This window comes from Crocodylus siamensis, chromosome 1 (genome assembly GCF_052110815.1).
Source record: "Crocodylus siamensis isolate JL-2025a chromosome 1, ASM5211081v1, whole genome shotgun sequence".
Lineage (NCBI taxonomy): Eukaryota > Metazoa > Chordata > Crocodylia > Crocodylidae > Crocodylus > Crocodylus siamensis.
In genome coordinates this window covers 406,979,285-406,988,818 of record NC_143395.1, presented here as the reverse complement: position 1 = coordinate 406,988,818, position 9,534 = coordinate 406,979,285, and the positions used below count along the sequence as shown (strand labels likewise).

The 9,534-nt window shown below is 42.2% G+C and overlaps 1 protein-coding gene across 10 annotated transcripts in view; it reads right to left on the bottom strand.

Moving 5' to 3' along the window:
• Positions 1-9,534, bottom strand: part of DLG2 (discs large MAGUK scaffold protein 2) — a 1,617,582-nt gene that overhangs the window by 1,542,276 nt on the left and 65,772 nt on the right. The window lies entirely within an intron of this gene.

Below are 9,534 nucleotides of genomic sequence, written 5' to 3'. Positions count from 1 at the left end.
GACCCTAGCCAGGGTTTGCCTGGCCAGGGCTCAGCAGCCCCTGTCAGGGCACCCTCTGCCCCCAGCTGCTCCAGCAGCCAGGGTGGGGGAATGGCCAGACTCCAGCCAGCATGACGAAGAGGGCAGGGAGGGCATTTATTCCCCCTGCCAGCCTGGTTCTTTAACAACTGCATGTCAAACCACTGCCTGCACTGCAAAGGTAACTAACACCTTGTTAAAATGTTAATCCAAGAGCTACCAAGACTGCATTATGGGACTAACAACTTTGATTGTTTCCCTATTATTGATGCACCTACCTAGCAGAATGTGTTTTCCTACTCAGAGACTTACTAGGAGAAGGGACAAGATAGGACCCTTCTTAAGGAAAAGTCTACATTATGAAGTTCCCTCCTGCCAGCCCTGGCCACCACTTCTGCCACTTGCCCCCAGCCAGGCAGACCCCAGCTGCAGTCCTGGGGGGAGAGGGGAAGGAATAAACCCCCTCCCTGCCCTCTTTGCCATGATGGCCAGCATCTGGCCACAGCCCTGCTTCTGCCTCTGGAGCAGCGGTAGAGAGGCACGGGGGATCTGACAGGTGCTGCTGCACCCTGGCCAAGCAGACCCTGGTTGGAGTTCATGCTGGTGGGATTGGGGGGAAGGAGGGAAGATGGAGAATTAAATCCCACTTCACCCTCCCCATTTGCTTCAGGCCATGCACCCCCCACTACTTGAAGGGCAAGGGTGGGGGGAATGCCTGACAGGGGCTGCTGTGCACCAGCCAGGCAGATACTGGCTGCAGACCCTGGGGCAGAGGGGAGGGAGAGGGGAATAAGCTCCTCCACCCCCCACTCCCTTCACCTCAGAGGGCCATGCTGGTATGGAGTTTGGTCAAAGGCCAGGGACTGGCCACACTCCTTCCCCCACCCCCAAAAAGCCTGGCAAGGGCTGTTTCTTTCTTCCCCCTCCAGGCACATAGGTTAGGATCCCTGCAGGCCAGAGTGGGGGTTTAAACCCCTCCTAAATAATACTCAGGCCTGCCAGGGCCTGGCCACACCTCCTTGCCCCCTCAGCTCAGCTTTCTCCGACCCAGCCACTGTGAGGGCTCGCTCTAGTGCCCCTCGGCTTCTAGCCTGAGCCACTGCAGGCATGTGCCTGCATTTCCAGAATCAAAAGGGGATGTCTATGTCTAGACTAACCTGCAAAGATTGAATCAATTCAGGCTTGAGCTTTTTGAATATCTATACTTACCCCAAAAGGCTGCCCAGCTGCAGCTACTGCCATGCCAGTGCTTGCATGTGCTGCCTAAGCAAGATGGGCGCTGGAGGCAGCAAAGCCATGTGCCTGGCCATGCTGGCTGCAGGGATGCCATATGCCTGGATTTGCCTGAGCCCTATGTACCCTGTGTGCCAGTCTGCACCTCCTTCCAGGTGCTGCAACTGAAAGCCGAAGGGGTGACAGATGGCCCCATGCCAAGTGAGAGGGTGCCTGCACCAGGGGGAGGGGGGAGGCAGCTCCCACACCCCCTTGACATTTTGCTATAATTTTTGCTATATTTCATCTCAAAATACTTTTCTAAAATGAAAAATTGAAATGCTTGATGCAAATGTCGAAACATGTCAACTCTTCTGAATTCTTTCTAGACTTGAGGAAAGTCAAGCTGTGGTTATATAGTATAGACCCAGAGACCAGAAACAATGGCAGATGGAACCAGTCACCATGAAAAGGCAGCTATGAAGGCTCACAGTCTGCTTAAGCATTGCAAGTAGAGGAGGGATTGGATGTCTCATCTCCTTTCCAGAATTTCCCTGATAAATGAGGATTTGTGCAAGAATTTCAGCTGGGCTTACAGACAAATGGACACAAGCAAGAGCTTAAACCTGTCAAAAGCAGAACCACTTGTGGGCAGAGGCAGCTGCCTACAACATTACATCAAAGAGCTCATACATTTTTTCACAGTACTAACTACAATTCTAGCTGACTTCCACATGCTAAAGAAATACCTGCTACTGATCTGCACGAACTATATAAAAAGTTGTGGAGAAACTAATGGCAAGAGAAAAAAAATGGCAGAGAAAAGACCAGAAGAATGGGCAAAAAAAATTGAAATGCAAATAGAAGACAGGCGGAGAAATAACAATTGAGTAGTGGAAAATATACAGAAAAAATTTGCAGTAGCTTGCAAGCAACATACCAACCAAACAAAGCCCTCCGGGTAATTTCAGAAATTATGAAGTTGGGGTATTCTATTTTTGCCTGTGGTTCCAATGAGCTTAGAGTTGACATTGCACGAGCTAATATCTTAAATAACAGACTGGAAGTAAAGTATCCACATATAGACTCCTTTCCTTCCTGCAACAATCTACAGGTCTATACATAGCACTGTGTAGAACTGGAAATATAAAATTGTAGAAATTAGGGTTGGAAGGGACCTTAGGAGGTCATGTAGTCCAACGCCCTGCTCAAGGCAGGACCATCGCCAACTAGATCATCCCAGCTAAAGCTTTGTCTACCCGGATCTTAGAAACATCCAAGGATGGAGATTCCACAACCTCTCTGGGTAACCTGTTCCAGTGCTTTACTACTCCCCTCATGAGCAAGTTTTTCCTGGCATCAAACCTAAAACTTCCCTTGCTGCAGCTTCAGGCCACAGCTCCTTGTTTTGTCATCTGCCACCAGCAAAAACAGATTAAGTCCATCCTCTTTGGAACCACCCTTTGGAAGGCTGTTACTGAAATTGCTCCTTGGTCACCTCTTTTCCAGACTAAATGAGCCCAGTTCCCTCAGCTTCTCTTCAGAAAGCATGTGACGCAGCCCCTGAAACATTTTTGTTGCCTTCCTCTGGACCCTCTCCAATTTATCTACATCCTATCTGTAGTGGGGGACACAAAACTTAACACAGTACTCTAGATGTGACCTCACAGTGCCAGACAGAGAAGGATCCCTTCCCTGGATCTGCTGGCAATGCTCCTTCTAATGCAGCCCAGCATGCTGTTAGACTTCTTCACAACAAGGGCACACTGCTGGCTCATATCCAGCTCACTGTCCACTGTAACCCCCAGGTCCTTTTCTGCAGAGCTGCTGCCCAGCCAGTCAGCCCCCAGCCTGTAACAGTGCACAGGACTGTTCCATCCTAAGTGCAGAACTTCATACTTGTCCTTATTGAACCTCATGAGATTTCTCTTGGTCCCATCCTCCAAATTGTCAAGGTCTCTCTGAATCCTACCCCTACCCTTCAGCATATCTACTACTCCCCACAGCTTGGTGTCATGTGCAAACTTGCTGGCGGTGCACTCTATGCCATCTTCCAGGTCACTGATAAAAATATTGACCAAAACCAGCCCCAAGACCAACCCTGGGGCATTCCACTTGATACCAGCTGCCAGCTAGACATTGATCACCACCTCTGAGCCTGACGATCCAGCCAGTTTTCCGTCCACCTTATAGTCCATTCATCCAACCCATGCTTCCTTAGTTTGCCTGTGAGAATGCTGTGGGAGACTGTATCAAAATACTTACTAAAATCCAGATATATCATGTCTACTGCTTTTCCTGCACCCACAGAGCCAGTCATCTCATCATAAAAGGTAATCAAGTCAGTCAGGCATGACTTGCCCTTGGTGAATCCATGCTGACTGTTCCTAATTACCTTCTCCTTCCAAGTGCTTAAAAATCTATAAATCAGAATATCTATAAATCTATAATAATATATAAGAATATCTATATAATATTCTTATATAGACATTCTATAGATATTTATAAATTAATACATTAGAATATCTATAAATCAGTACAAATTATTGGATTTCAAGTAAGATTCATTTAACCCAATGTATCCAACAGATATTTCAAATGGCCACATAATGATAAATACGATAAATAAATGATTAGAATATAAACTTTATTCTATCAATTATATTCTAATACTACAATTTCCATAAGCTGGCTGGACACCAAATATCAAGGACTTAACAATGATATAGGTTTTATGGCACATTATAACCTACCCAATTCCAGAATTCTTCCTACACATGTAAGGTGATAATGAACCTCCTCCCTTTGGATAGACCTTGGTCTCCCTGTAATTCTTCAGCTAATCATTTGTCTGCTACCCTGGGACTTTGTCTCTCCCTCTTCAAACTGTTTTTTACTATGCTGTGTTGGCTTTCAGTTTTCAGACCTGCAGAAAAATGGCTTACATCTGAAAGCTTGTCTAACTCTAACACAACTATGCAGTCTATCTAATACATCAGGCTAACAAGTCCTTGCCTCTTACTGTTTCCAAAACCCATTTATGAAATATATTGAGTAAGTATTATATGTTTGCGTTTATCTACAGAGCGTTGTAAGACTAATACGATTTTTGTGATAGGTTTTAATAGACATTTCTTTTTCCAAAATTAAGATATTGTGAAGGCTATGCTTTCTCAATTATACCTGTTATTTAACCAAGCATACCAGTAGCTTCATTAGAAGACAAAGATAAATAGGCACTTACATTATGTACTCTCTTGTACTGTAATAGGCAAACATCAGTAAAAAGAATATGGTAATGCAAATCCCAGTAGAAATGATTGTTCCATCCAGATGTTCCGAGTACTCAGATTGTCTTGTTGAATGAAAGAAATAACAGAACCATTGTGCAATTCCTACTCCTGGAGCTTTGTAGGAACATTCAGAGAAATGTGTACCTTCTATTTAAATAGAATTTAATCTATAGATAGTGGGCATGACTACACGAGACACTGACTGCGCAGCAGCATGTCACAGCATAGACTGCCAATATGCTACTGTGCAATATTATTTGGCTACTATACAGTAACATCACCTAAAAGATGTTTGCCAGCACTACTGCACAGTAGCTCCTATTATTGCACATTTATCTAGTACTTGCCAATACAAGTACAAAATAAATACACAATAACAACTGTGCTGTAGGATCTCGTGTAGATGTGCCCACTGAGACAAACACTGGTACTCATTAATTTCACCATATTTTCTAGAGCTAACCTTAAAAAGTGAGCAAGGGGAAGAAAACATGAATAATGCAATATTCTAAATTGCAACAGGGTTTGCAATTTAGACCGATGTCGTCTGATGTTGCAATACACCAACAAACAGAGAAGGAGCAAAGAACATGGTCTAGCAAAATTAACCTACTGTTTCTCTGTGACCTTATGATTCAGATTCCAAACACAACTATTTATATTTGTCACAAATGGTCTCAAAACAGATATTCACAAAAGAAAAATTTTCATCAATGCAAATCTTTTCTCACTACAAAATTTTGCCAGTGCCTCCCACAATGTGCTGTTAAAGATATCATCCGCTAGCACATAACTACTGCCACCGTATTCAAGCATTGCCAGAGGAGATTTGTGCTGATGGTTTGTTCTTTCAATTCCTGACTGAAATAAAATTACTGCACCCCAAAGGATGCTTTCAGATCCTAACAACCTTGTACCATTGTTTGAAAAAACATTACTATAATCATTTCATCCTTTCAAAACCATACCAGTCAAAGTCACCAGAATCCCTACAGGCGTACATTTGGGCTTATATACATTAACTAGCACTTTTTGTCTTAACCCAATTAAGCATCTGTCACTTGCAAGGGCTGGAATTTTCCTTGACTCAAGAGAACAGCTGTACCACACTGGTGAGTCTTGAGAAGCAAAGCAAAGACATCTAAATTTACTGTAGCAAGCTTGACAAGAAACGAGGTAGTTGTCAAGATTTCTGAACAGCAAGAACTGAAGGGTCTGCGATGTCACAGTAATCACTTTCTCTGCCATTTGCCTAGCTTTACCTACTATACATTGTTACACATGAGTAAACACAACACATTTAATGATTTCTTAGATAGGGACATATCTTATATAGGCTAAAAATAAACAAAATAATGAGATATACTTATACATTCAGCATAACCTAATTTACCTAACTGGATTTGACTGAAAACACACTTATTTTATAAACCAAGTGTAAAATATAATGTATCAGCACAATTGTTTTGCAAGTATGGGTAAGGTCTTTTAAGGAAACACACACATATACATTATATATTATGCATATTGTAAAAAAAAAGGACAGATTTGGAGATATATTTAAAGAAACAAATTCCCTATCAGGTAATTACAGTGCAGCTCTACTGCAATAGTTTGAAGTGTAACTTTGAACAGGAGGAGTATTTGGCCAATTCTCTCCATATAGGATCTATTTAGAATATGGAATAAGATAAAAATGAGCAGTTATTTCTACTTCGTTCATAATGAATACAAGCAAGGTTCTTTTTTTTATATTCTATTCTAGTTAACCTAGCTGAAATGTAACTTTAGTTAAATGGTGCCACCTGGTGACACAAATCTTGTATGTCTAGACCTTATCCAACGAGGGGAAAGAAATTCCGGATTTCTAAATCTACTTTAGAGAGCCATACCCTAAAAACTACGTCAGCCATAATAATTACTTGTCCTAGAGAGCACTATGGAAAAATGGGAAAGAAAAAAATATCAATGCGGAAGAAAATATTAGTAAAATAACTTGTCCTAAACTACAAGCATAATTCTGAGATTTTAGTTTGTCAGTAAAAAGTATTGAAAAACAGAAGAATGAAAAAGAACTATATTTACATTAATTCTGTGGGGATGAAGGAAAGAGCCTTGTCCTGAGGATCACTACTTGGTACACTAGCTCCTCTGCAGCAGTGAGACTTAATGTAGCGCAGAACTCAAGGGACAGCATTCTTGGCAGCAGCGAAAGACAACAAAGCTGAGTATTTGGGGCCATCTGCTTTTATGTCTTCATCTGAGTAATTCCATGTCATAAAATCACAGAATCATAGTTTGAAAGGGACCTCAAGCATCATCAAGTCCACATAAGACATGCTATTCTTAAGCAATCTCAGGCAAATCCAGCTGAAAACCTTCAATGGAAGATATTCCTTTGGCAGTACAGACCACTGTCCTAATATTCTGACAGGAAGGAAGGGTTTGTTTGTTTTTTTCTGAGATTTAATCTAATTCTGTTTTGGTGCCATTTAAACCCATTGCCTCATGTCCCACTGTGACAAGGGTAAACAGTTGTTCTTCCTATTCTTTATGGAAGTTTTTCAAACATTTGAATACTGCTGTCATGTTCCCCTTTAATCGTGTGGGAAAATAAAACTTGTTTCAGGAGTCTCGAACATCCAAATAACGTGGCTGGCCCAGCAAAGTTGATGTCTCAATGTTCATGGTGTGTGCTTGTGACACGGTTTTGACAGTTTTTGACACAGTGGAATTTTCATAAGCTAACTGGAAAATGTGGGCTAGATGCAATTACTATTAGATGGATGCATAATTGGGTGAATTACCACAAGCAAAGGTAACTATAAATAGATCAATCCCAGAATGGCAGGTGGTTACAAGCAGAGTCCCAAAAGATGCTCATTGTTCTGCTGTTTAACATTATTAAAAATGATTTGGATGCAGGAATAGAAAATTTCCAGGTCTGGTTTTCAGATGACATACAACCGAGAGGACCTGCAAATGTTTGGGGGGGATAGCAGTAGAATTCAAAAGAATCTTGATAAATTGAAAAATGGGGCTAGAGATAACTAAATGAAATTCAGCAAAGACAAGTGTAAGGTGCTACACCTAGGGAAGGAAAACCAAATGTGTGCACACAGAATGAGGGCACAACTGGTTATGGGGCAGCACTGTCGACGAAGATATGGGAGTTAGGGTGGATCACGAAATCAGCATGTACGAATATGATGCATCATGGAAAAAGCAAATGCAATTTGGGGCTGCATTTACAGAAGTACCATATTTACTCAAATAAAGGATGATCTTGATTATAAAATTATACCCCACCCCCAACAATGCGATTCCATATATGGAAAATATATTAATTTCTTATAATTTTCTAGGAACAGAATCTAATTATTGGACATTTACCTTGAATTTGTCCCCCCACCACTGCTACAGCAAAGAAAATAAATCTGGGGGTCAGGTAGCCCCTTTGGTCTGCTTCCCCTCAATTTTTGCCCTGGCAGCCCCTTCCCTTTTTCCCTACTGTCAGACTCTGCTCTCCTGGAGCTCATGGAAGTCAGGAACACATTTGAAAACAATAAACTTAAAAATTAAACATGGTTGTAGCAATTTGCATATAGAACCCATATAGTCAGTTCATCCAGAATTGGTTCATGTCATCTTTTTTTGAAAGTGCTCTAAGTTTTAGCACAGGTACTCCATAAACACACTTTTGAGCAGCACTTTAACACCTACTTATATATAGTACAAACTATGCACGAAACTACAGAGGGACTGCCTTGCTGTCCACCACTGGAAAGATCATTGCAAGAACCCTCCTGAACTGTCACCTTCCACTTGCTGAGGAGCTCCTCCCAGAATCTTAGTGTGGGTTTAGGGCATCAAGAGGCACAACTGATATGATCTTCACAACTTGCCAGCTTCAGAAGAAATGACAGGAAAACCATAAGCCACCCTACATGGCCTTTTTTGACCCCACAAAAGCTTCCGGCGCTGTCATACAAGAAGTGCTGTGGAAGATCGTTCTGAAGTAAGGATGCCCACCAAAACTTGTCACCATTCTCTGCCTGCTCCATGACAGTATCTAAGCAGTGGTTCTCAGTAATAGATCTATCACAGATCCTTTGATGTTAAAATGTGAGTTAAGTAAGACTGCATCATTGCTCCAACACTCTTCTCGATATTCCTTACCACGATGCTACTACATCTGTCTACCAACAAGCTTCCAGCCAGGGTGGAGCTAAACTACCAAATGGATGGTAAGCTGTTTAACTTCAGCTGACTCCGAGCCAAAGCCAAAACCACCCTGACCTCAATCATTGAGCCTGCTGGTGGTCTGTAGTGCATGCTCACCCAGAAGCAGATCTTCAGGTAACTGCTAACATCTTTACCAAGGCATACAAGAAAATGGGACTGACACATAACATTCAGAAGACTAAGGTCCCTCCACCAACAAACTCCTAATGAACAGTCCCCACCTCCAGTAATCCAGATCCGTGGAGAGACTCTGGAGAGTGTTGAGTATTTCCCATACTCTTGCAGAAGGCTGACATAAACAAAGAAGTCCAACATGAGCTCAGATGTGCACGTGCAGCATTTGGACATCTGAAGAAATGGGTGTTCAAAGCCTGTGACATCAGATTCAAGCAGTCATAATCCCCACCTTGCTATATAGAGCTGAGACATGGGCATCGTACAGGAGACGTCTAAAGTTGCTGGAGAAGTACCATCAATGCTGCCTGCAGAAAATCCCCCAAATGCAGTGGGAAGACAAACACACCGATGTTAGCATCCTCCTGCAGTTTGAAAACACCACAAATACTGAGGCGATGATCATACACCATCAACTTTGTTGGGCTAGCCATGTCATCTGGATGTCTAACTTAGCTTTTTCCTTTGGTACCCTGCAGTGAATTTCATTATGCCCTGCAAACTTAAATCCATTCAAATTTGTTAAAAGCTCTGTGGCATACCTTTCACTTATGATCTGCAACCCTTTTTGTCTGTTTTTATACATTTTGTT